Here is an 11,613-nt window from a genome sequence, read left to right on the forward strand (position 1 = left end):
GTTGGCATGCGCTGCTTTGGTTTTGGCAAAGTATAGTCGGGAACGCGTGCATTTGATACAGTCTTATCATTGAAAATTTCCGCTATTTTTCTTTGACGCGTGACCTGAAAAGGTATAGAGTTATGTGATGTAGTTTACTGTACACTTGAGTGCACTTTAATTGGATTGTGTTCCCAAGGAGAAATATGACCGTTGATCCACGCTTGCTTCTTACTTTCAATGTGATCCTCGCGATTATCCTTGCCTATGTAAGGATATAGGATATATGGATAAACAAATTTACAATCTTGTAGACTGAGTTTCTATTATTTCCTTTAATTCTCTTCCTCTTCCATGCGAGTGTTTTATTGGAGTAACTGTTACCATTCAATGGTAGTTGTTGGCCAGGATGTTGTACTGGGCTCTAGAGACCTTTCAAGGGAGCAGGATGAAGTGAAGGAGAAATATGAGGCCCTTAAGCGGGGAAATGCCGAAGCTGAGAAGGAGTTGATCATGTTGCGAGCAGAAGCCTAATTTTTTAACTCTTTGCAAGAAGAGGTAGATCGGTACAGTCATCTATCTACTTTGGTTGCTCATATAACGAGGTTGAAAGTTTCTCTTCTTGAAGGAGAGGAACACTGGAAGAGGTATTCTGAAGAAGTGGTTGAGGCATGCCAAGTGTTCAAAGCAGAAGGACAAGTTCTTAAGCAGAAGAAGTATAATTGGATCAGTTCTTTGAAAGACCTTGAGGAGGATGTGGCTCTTGTATGATAGAGATCTCAGGAATCCCTTCAACGGGTTGTGGGAGCCGCGTTTAGGGTTCGGGATAAAATGTTAGAACATGCACGAGAGCTTTGTCTTGGCCTTTCTATCATTACTAATCAACTGGATCTTTTCATAGAGGTTCCTAGAGAAGATGCTAGAGATGGTACGGGCAATTCGAAGCCAAACGCTGATGTTTGAGGGGTTTTTTGTTCCTGTTTCTTTTAATTTTTATTTGCTCATGTAAGATTTTTATCGGGCCTTCGATCCTCCGTTTGTAAACAACATTTATTGTTATTTATATTTTTACCTTTTGCATGCTTGTGCTTTTTGGTTTTATTGTGCTCTTTTCGATCGTTGTTTTCAGCCAGCTGAAATATAAGAACAACTAGGGCTTGCTTTCAAGCCTTGCAGTTTGTACAATTTTTTTGCTACATATAACAGTAAATAATATTCGCTTAAAGTGTAAATAACCTCAAGTCTTTTGTAGAGCCATGTATGATTGCTTTGTTTGTGAGCATATCATGTTAAGATGTATGTGTTGTTTGGGAGAGATGTTGATCTGGTTGGACATGATTGTGATTAGAATGTACTCGTGTAAACAAAGTATTGGTTCAATTTGATGTGTGCATATGTTGGCTTCACACGAATGATACATGAGATTGACTTTAAGCATTCGTGCTTTCAATTGTACCTGTAAGTATTTCATGTGAAAGCAACTAGATGCATTCATTCCTTAATCATATTCATATGAATAAAGCACAAATATGGTTAAGTGCAAATATATTTTGAATTATACTTACAAATGACGGATATGAAACTGAATAGATGCAGCCATGCTTTTTTCAATAGCGCTCCGCTTCATAGAGGATCATTCCCCCGCTAAGGATAAAGGATCCATGTCCCTCTCCCTGCGGTGCTAGCTTGGATCAAGGTGGACATCTCTAAGCTTCACCACCCACGTCCCTTGGATTGGCTATATCCGATAGGGGTGCACCAACTACGCAAGATTCGTGTAGTTCTTTGATATGGGGTATTTGTTCGATGTATTTGGACATGCAAAGCGTTTTTGATAGCACCCTTTAGGAAATTAGTTCTTATAGTCGGACGTGCAAAACATCTCCGACAACTCCCTAGATTATGAAGGCACGTAACTACACTATAGGAAATTAATTATTGTAGCTGGACGTGCAAATCGTCTCCAATAGCAACCCTGGAATACGAAGGTGCGCTTGGCATTGAGGGGATTTGATTGCTTTAGTCGAACAAGCAAAGCCTCTCCGACAACACCCCTAGACTTTAAAGGCATGCTCGGTGCTAAGGGTATTTAGTTGCTATAGTCAGACGTATAAAACATCTTTGACAGCTCCTCTGGAATCCAGAGTCAGGTATCAATTGCATTGGTTGTACCCTAGTTTGCTGTGATGTGAATTAGTGGTTTGGTGCCCTGAAGAAAGGACAAGGAAGAAAGCAGAGCAACAAGAGTAAGTATTTTTAACTTACTCCAAATTATATTATTTAAATTGAATATAATCGAATAGTTAACATTGTAATTAACAGTTTTACTCAATTAACCATTCAATTAAATCTAAATTAAAGACTATGATTTGAAGTAAGATAAAAAAACTTACTCTCAGAGTATATTGATATCTATATATATATATATATATATATATATAAGTGTATTTCGATCGTTCGCCCTTAGATGTGTTGTCAGGGTGACTCGATGGTCGCCTGATCTGAAGGCATGGTCCTCGAATTGGGAGATGTTTGGTCTCTGATGGATGCACCATGATTTATTTCTCAAGGTCGGATTGGACCATCATCTTTGGACTCTGATCTTTTTCGGTTCATCTGGGATGTTTGGTTGACTCGGGAGACTGGGAATGATGTATTCTGAGATGTTCATCCCCTTTACAGACAGAACCCAAAAGCTTCTACCGGACGTGGATACCAACAGGACTTTTAGCGACCTGGGCTTGAGACATTTTTCGCTGGTCACCTCTAGTGGACCATTGCTTCGTTGTTCGGTCGGAGTTCTTAGGGGTTTATGCACGATCTTCTCAGAGATTGCCTTCGAATGCTAGCGTGATCCTAGATCTCATCCTAAGATCATCATCCCGCTAATTCGTGTGGTTTTCGAGGAGATCGCAAATCTTGATGGTAAAATTGATCATGTGTAGGCCCCGACGAACCTGGATGCTTAACTCGACGCCCCATTGCTTCCAAGATCTGGAAATGTGCGAACAAAGAAATCAAATTGCGTATGCAAATCAACAAAGGTCATTTAGATCAAAAGGTTGATAATGATTATGATTCGACAATTAAATGAGATTCTCTTGTTAAGAGAATATCAGATGCCTAAGGATTCTCTTAACAACAGTTAAATGAGATTCTCTTGGATCTGATTGAAGTCTAGCACATAAGCATACACTGAACAAAATATCAGGTCTAGAAGTAGTTAAGTAAAGAATATATCCAATCATACCTTTGTATACCTTTTTGTCTACCTTCTTACTTTCCTCGTTTTTTCCAAGAGTGCAAGGAGGATGCATTGGAGTTTTAGCAATCTTACATTCAGTGAAGTCAAATTTCTTCAGAAGTTATTTTGTATATTTTCTTTGATGAATGTATGATCCTTCTGAGCTTGTCTCTATTCATCACCTTCTTCAATCTTCAAAGTCCTATTTAAATAAATGCAAAATTGGTCCATTGGAGGTGAAGATGAAAATATCCACTAAGTATTCATCGTATGAAGATCACTTCAAACATGACACTAGAGTGGTGTTATAGCTTGTAGATGGTGAAGATGAATGGACGTGAAAGACTTCTTTGGCACATAGGGCAATACTTTATGTAAAAAGTAGATTTTCTTTTGTACTTATGTCACATCAAATATTTTATTGACTTTTTTACAACTCCCATTCAGAGGCTTCTGATATTTGTTGTTGAAGCTTGAGTAGAATTCCCAGAGTCTGTCTTCGTAATCTTTGGTGAGACTTCATAATCTTTGGATGTTAGGTTCTGAGACTTTTACAAGTAGATAGTCTAAGCTTTTTATATCAGAGTCAATCTCGAGAACTTATGTTCATAACTTTGACTTGATAGACCAGAGTTGAATTGTTTGAACGCTTATATTCTTTGGTTTAGAGTCTAGACATCTTCAGAGTTAGAATTTGTTCCAATTTTTCTGCACAGTCAACAAACTGGTTATAGTACAAAATTGTTCTCTTACATTTTGTTATCATAAAAACTTAAGGATAGTTATAGAAGCAAACTTGTTCCAACAGAAATATGGACTGAAAATGAATCCATTAAAATGTGTTTTTGGTGTCCATGCAGACGACTTTAAGGGCTGTATGATACAAATCGTTTCCTAATGAAAAACCAAAAAAATTTAAAAAATATCAAACCTTTTTGCAAATAAGGATGAAAAAGGAATGTGGTGTATATCACGAGCTCTAGAGGCTAGGATACGAGATGGATATCTCGCTCATCCGAGCTCTCGTCATCACCGAAAAAATATGAAACACATTCAAACATTTGTTTCCTTTGGGCTTAACCTCAAAACTCTTTTTACAAATGAAAGATGTTCAGTCTCTAGACGATGCAAAATAATGCCTCGTCCACACATGTGTGAGTGAGATAAGTGGCGTTTTCCTATGAATGTTGATAGTTAGAAATTCATTCAATGTGATACAAACATTCGCTCCTCTAAACTATTTTGGGTAAGAAATGTTTTCCATTGGATTACGACAACGACAAATTTCGCTAAAGTTGATCCACAAACAAACATTTCTTACTCAGAACTACGTAGCCTTGAGTTCTCCATTGCACCCGGAGATACGTAGGAGTGAGATTCAAATTCTTGTCAGGCACTGCAATAAAAAATTCACCTTCTAGTCATATTTTTTCCCTTTTAAATAATTCGAGAAAGCCAACATTCGAAAGCTAACACTAATGCACTTAACTAACTAAACTGTTCCCATTGAGTACACCGAACGTGAGGGATGCTAATACCTTCCCCTTCCGTAATCAACTCCCGAACCCTGATTTTGTTACGACATCATATCATTGTCGTTCTTTTAGGGATTTTATTGGTATTTTCCCTTTCCCTCTTTGGGAATAAATAAAGTTCGACGAAGACTCTATTAGTCCATCCATGGGAATGTGACGCACTTCACGAGGTCGTATTCTTTTTCCCGAGGTACGACAGTTGGCGACTCTACTAGGGATTCTGGTTTCTTCAAGTGAGTCAAGCCTAGTTTGGTTTGTTGTGTGCTTATGTTTGTTTACTTGTGTGGCTTTTCTTTATCTTATGATTTTGTCATCTCTATTATGTTATATATCCTATAATCTATTATATGGTTTTATTGTATTGTAGTATTGGATTGGATACTCTGTTTGCAAACACATTGTTGGAAAGAATCTATACCTGAGTCTAGAGTACAAACATAAGATAGGATGATGGTTGAGTAGTGCGGATCTCTGAGGTGTATATCTCATAAAGGTTGGCACGAGAACCTCACTTAGAGTAGATCCTCTTGAAAGTGTTGTCGCTCGACAAGTATTTGCAATAAGCTTCAATGTTTCATATGGGTTCGTGACTCTAAGGACTTTTAGCATAACATTGAACCCCTTTGGCCTACTAGGAACGATGGTTGCATAGTATGGGTCCTCAAGGTGTATATCTCGTAAGGGTCGATACAAAAACCTTGCTCAAAATATATTATCTCGAAAGAATTGACTCCCATAAAGTATTTGTCGTAAGTGGTGTCGCAACCTGCGAAGAAAACAACCGGCTAGGAAAGGCACAGGAGAGTCGCCATCGTGCGTTATTTATCCCAAAGGAGGGAAAGGAAACGCTCGAAGTAAACCTGGAGAAAGGAAAGGAAAAGACAAGGTCTCGCAACCAAATCTTGGGTTCGGGAGTTGGTTATGCAAAGGGAAGGTATTAGCACCCCTACGTATCCGTAGTACTCTACGGAATCCACTCTTGTTGTTCTTGTCTAAAGGGTGTGTGTATATCTAATGTACTATTTACTAAAAGAAGGGTTAGAAGAAAATGACTCGCACATATGTCTCATCCACTGCATACATATCTCATCTGAATATGAGAATCAGAGTATTCGTAGCTCGGCTACCTATAAGTTAAAGAGGAGTGTGCTCGCTAAGACATCGCGTCTTATGCCTACGTATCTCATCTGGAATGAGAATCAGAGCAAGTCGTAGTTCGGCTAACTACGGGTTTGTTTTGGACGAACGACGTTACTACGCAATCTACCGGATGCTCGACCTTTGGAGACTTACTCGCCTGTAGCAGAAGGAGTAAACGTGTTCTTTAGGAGAAGAAAAATCAATGAGTTTGCTTGTGTTTTAGGAATGCTCATTCAAAAAGGAAATCCTAGACGAAGGAACCGTGCTACCTTAATTGACATACAACGAGAGAATATGTGAAGCCTAGCAATCTTATGGGGAGACGATTACACCATACAAAACAAACATGCATAAAGTAAACACGCCAACAAGGGGGCTCAAACATACATGGGTAGGGCTTTAGTCAAGAGGGGTCATGCCAGCCTCGACAAACAAGCCATGGAAGGGTAATCAAACGGGCTCTTAACCACTGACACTGAACGTCAGGGTGAGCTGATCAACAGGGTAATGAGGATAAGACCTCATAGATCTTAACCCTAGACAGGGTGAGCTCATGACAAAAAGTGGGGATTCAGAAAGGTGGAACCCTCTCTACTGACTGACCGGACAAAAGATCTTGGGCTTTTGTTCTGAAGCATCGACACGTAGTGTAATCTTAAAGGACGACGCACTGAATAACGGGGGATTGACTACTAATCCCTTTTATCCGCCAATTGCCTCTTCATGGAGGTCTTTAGCACTGGTGCCTCTTCTTGGAGGTCTTTAGGCACAAAAGTAAACACACAAAAACATTGCCTCCTATCGAGGTCTTCCGGCTAAGAAAGTAGTAAAATGCTGAAAAGATGTAAAAGGGGTCAAGAGATCTACCGCACGGATAAGAATCCGAGGTAATAGCAACTAACGAAGCAAGAAACCCGGTGATCTCTTAAGCTAGCACCAACAAAGAAAGCAAGTCAGCAAAGTAATCAGAATAACTCTCTAGATGGTATCCCACAAATAAAGTGGAATACCGAGCAAGCTGTCTCTTCAAAAGTCATGTGAGCCCTCATAAAAATTTAACAAACAGGTTAGAGAAACAAGATGGTGTGCAATCAAGGGTTGCACCAAACAGAAGAATCATAGCAACAACAGTGTCAGGTGAACAGTGCACGGATGCAATAAAAAGCATGTCATAGTAATCACAAAACAGATTAGAGCAAACAGAAAAGCAACTGCTGTCGCGATCGCTGCTACTTCGCTTGGCGAAGCTTCGCGGCAGGCTCGCCTAGCGATGTGCTGGCGAACGCCTGCGGGTTTTGGGTTCTTCATGGATAACAGTACGATCTCAGAAACCCCAAACCCCGTGGTTTCCATTTTAGAAATTAAGCGATTAAACATTCAAGGTATTGTTCTACACATTCATGCACATCTAAACCCCACATGCAAAACCTAATGAAACCTGCCCTTCTAAATTCGTCCATAATATCTCATACATTCAAAATTTTCAAATTGAAAGCACAAAAGCAGCGAAAATAGGGCAAACCTGATTGGAGAGATCGATTAAAATCGAATGGCACGGCCGGGTTTGCAAAGCAATGTTAGGGTTTGCGTGAGATGGGGGTGAAAAAGTGTGTGAGTCAGAGTGAACTTTTCAGAGCTGTCTGGAGGCTGCTCTGAATTCTCTTAGCTTTTCTCTTTTGCCAGGGTAAATAGGAATAGAATAGGGTTTGGCTCAATAGAATTCTGAATTTATAACCTGATTTTCGTGGCTTGGTGGGCTCAAATGAGGGCAACTCAAGCCCATGACTTTCTGTTATTTTTCTCAAAACGCGTGGGCTTCGCCTAGCGAAGGATCTGCACGCTTAGCGAGCATGACAGTTCATATTCGCTAGGCGAACCATTCTGCTCGCCTAGCAAGCATGACAGCTCAGGAACAAATTTTTGCTCCTTCAAGATTGGCGTTTTGAATGATGAATAGACCCCATTTAAACCTGTTGGAAGTAACTCAAGTCTTTCCCTTGTGTTGACTGATCACCAGGATAGAACCCACAAAGTGTCTTGGATGATATTCAAGCTTCTTGGATCTGATTCTGATTGACATGATGAAATGCAATATGAAATATTAAATGACCTAAAAATGAATGCATGAATGAGGAGGGAAAATTTTGGGGTGTTATAGCTGCCTTTATTCAATCATCAATTAACCCGAGCAGCATAAAAGCGAACAGCTTATCAGACAAACAGGGTGAGCTGTGATTGAATACCAAAGACAGGCCGAAAATTTGCACTCTGAGAACACCACAAAAATGCTGAAATACACCGCGCTGTTTATTTTCCTTCCGATCCTCTGGCTGAATCTGAATCAGTCTTCTGACTTAATATGGAGTTTCGATCCTCTGGCTGAATCTATACTCAATTTAGTCCTCTGGTTGGATATTAATTTTGATCCTCAGGCTGGATACGATTTTGATCCTCGGGCTGGATACGACTTTGTCTTCTGGCTAGACATGACTTCAATCTTCTGGCTAGATCTACTTCGATCTTCTGGCTAGATCTTCTTTGTTTCAATTCTCTGGCTGAATCTATTCTCTTTGATTCTCTGGCTGAATCTATTTTCGGTCTTCGGGCTAGACCTGACTTCGATCTTCTGGCTAGATCTACTTCGATCTTCTGGCTAGATCTTCTTCGTTTCGATTCTCTGGCTGAATCTATTCTTGGTCTTCGGGCTAGACCTGACTTCGATCTTCTGGCTAGATCTGGGTTGTTTTGATGATAAATTCCCATCATCAGGATCTCGCATCTGAGGCATGTGCTGGTTGACCCTCTTTCGAAATCTACGCCCAATCTTCATGTTAGATATGCAGCTTCGAGAATATTCCACTTTTTGGGCTTCGTACATATTCTTCAGGCTAGAACATGTTGTAACAAACCTTCAATTAGACTTTTGTTTTCTAAATTGTGATCCGCGGGTTGGATCCTCTTGTAGTTTGATTTTCTGTTGAATTGTCAATCTATCCCTCTGGCTGGCTTGCTGGGGAAATAACACTTGTAGGCGACTCTCTGGCTGAATCTTCAAATTGAACCTTAGGCTGGCTCATTGGAAAACGATTCTCAGGCTGAATCTTCGAAATGACCCTCCTGCTAGATCACACACACTTGATCCTCTGGCTGAATCTCATGACTTTGGTTGTAAAGTAATTCTTTAGTCTGCTTTGAAGAACCCGTTTATCAGCTTATGTGTATGCTTGATATGCATGCAAATGCAAATGTTATGCATGGTGCAAAAAGAAATCTGCTTGGGGAAGCAAACTCCGGTAGGGAACGGATCGTTGTATCAATCCTTGAATTCTCTATGGGGAATGATCCGTCTGCCGGGACCGGGGAGCCACCGAAAATAAATTGGCTTTTTTCTGGAAAGTTGACCTTGCTGGGGATATGAACTTGCTAATCGTCCTCAGGCTGAGGATCAAAACAAATCTGTTAAAAATAATCTGATGGGGAAGGAGATGAACACTGGGAACACCACCCTCTTGTCCGTTGGGTATGCAACTACTCCGCTGTTGCTGGGGATACAAGGTGCAACTCTACTGGGGACATGCTCTGCTGAGGAGAGACTTTGTCAACCGCTTGGGGATGAGGATTCATGACTTGGCATCCGGTTCCTGTGACCTGCAATCACACACGTATATCCCAGGGGAGTTACTCGGTTTGAATTCACCGTTCGGGATTAAGCACATTCAAAGCAATTTTAAATGTTTTCCTGTGCAAATCACTGAATTATTCAACTTTCATTGGTTGAAGAATTTGTGCCAGGAATAAGCGAGTACATCAGGAAGCCGATCCCTGAAAAGAGGCGATCGCTATAAATTGAACAAAAGAAACTATCCTAATGGCAATGTGGATACGGGGTCCCACTGAGTTTCGACTCTGCTATGGCTCGTATGACCTCAAGACGCTCTACTCATCTTGCTTTCTGAAGTGGATGATTAGTCGATCTTTAACCTTCGAAGATTGCCGGATTGAATGAAACAATGATATAACACGGATGAACTTAGGTCGCAGTCATTCGCTTATTCCCTCTTTTGCGTGGACCGCCGTTTTGGGTTTTCAATCCACCGGGATACCCTTTTTTGCCTGAGCCGCCCTTTCGGGTTTTCGACTCACCGGGTGTACATTTTTTTTTCTTTTCGGGATGCCCCTTTTTGCCTGGACTCTTTTTCTTTTGTCCAACGGGTCAATTATGCGAAATATTTTTTAACTGCGTATGAGTTGACAGGGGATGGGAAGTCTTCGCCATCCATGGTTGTTAGCATCAAAGCTCCGCCAGAGAAAACCCTTTTAACCACGTATGGACCCTCATAGTTCGGTGTCCATTTGCCCCTGTGATCTGTGTTGGGAGGAAGAATTCTTTTGAGTACCAATTCACCGACTTGATACTCCCGAGGGCGCACTTTCTGATCAAATGCTCTCTTCATTCGTCTCTGATATAGTTGGCCATGGCATATAGCTGCTAGTCTCTTTTCCTCAACTAGGCTCAACTGGTTGTATCGAGAACGGACCCATTCTGCTTCGTCCAGCTTAACATCCATCAGGACCCGCAAAGAAGGAATTTCGACTTCAACCGGAAGAACTGCTTCCATGCCATATACAAGCTGATAAGGTGTTGCCCCAGTGGATGTTCTAATTGAAGTTCGATACCCAAGTAATGCAAACGGTAACATCTCATGCCAATCCTTGTATGTTACCACCATCTTTTGCACAATCTTCTGAATATTCTTGTTAGCTGCCTCAACAACGCCATTCATCTTTGGCCTGTAAGGAGAAGAATTGTGATGCTCGATTTTGAAGTCCCGGCAAAGCTCTGCCATCATTTTGTTATTGAGGTTCGAACCATTATCAGTAATGATCCGCTCGGGAACTCCGTATCTGCAGATGATATCTCTTTTCAGAAATCTGGCTACCACCTGCTTCGTAACATTCGCATAGGATGCCGCTTCCACCCACTTAGTGAAGTAATCAATAGCGACCAAAATGAATCTATGGCCATTGGAAGCAGTCGGTTCGATCTTGCCAATCATATCAATGCCCCACATTGCAAAAGGCCAAGGTGACGACATGACATTCAATGGGCTTGGAGGGATATGCACTTTATCTGCGTAAATCTGGCACTTGTGACACTTTCGGGCGTATGCGCAACAGTCTGCCTTCATTGCTAACCAATAATACCCCGATCTTAACAACTTCTTAGCCATTGCATGTCCTCCGGCATGGGTACCGAAAGATCCCTCATGTACTTCTTGCATTAACATGTCCGCTTCTTGCTTGTCCACATATCTGAGCAAGACCATGTCGAAATTTCGCTTGTACAAAGTATCATCTGAGTTCATAAAGAAGCTACCGGCTAACCTCCTCAACGTCTTCTTATCATTCGAAGACGCCCCAGCTGGGTACTCTTGACTCTTCAGGAAACGCTTGACGTCATGATACCACAGCTTATTATCAAATACTACATCGGCAACAAACACATAGGCGAGTATATCAAGCCGAGATACATCAATTCTGGGTACGTAGTTCCAACATAGCACCTTAATCATCGAAGACAAGGTAGCCAAAGCATCAGCAAATTGGTTTTCTTCACGAGGAACGTAATGCAGCTTCACCGTCGTAAAGAAAGTCAACAATCTTCTTGTATAGCCTCTGTAAGGAACCAAATGAGGCTGATGTGTATACCATTTC

The sequence above is a fragment of the Lathyrus oleraceus genome, chromosome 2 (assembly GCF_024323335.1).
Source record: "Lathyrus oleraceus cultivar Zhongwan6 chromosome 2, CAAS_Psat_ZW6_1.0, whole genome shotgun sequence".
Lineage (NCBI taxonomy): Eukaryota > Viridiplantae > Streptophyta > Magnoliopsida > Fabales > Fabaceae > Lathyrus > Lathyrus oleraceus.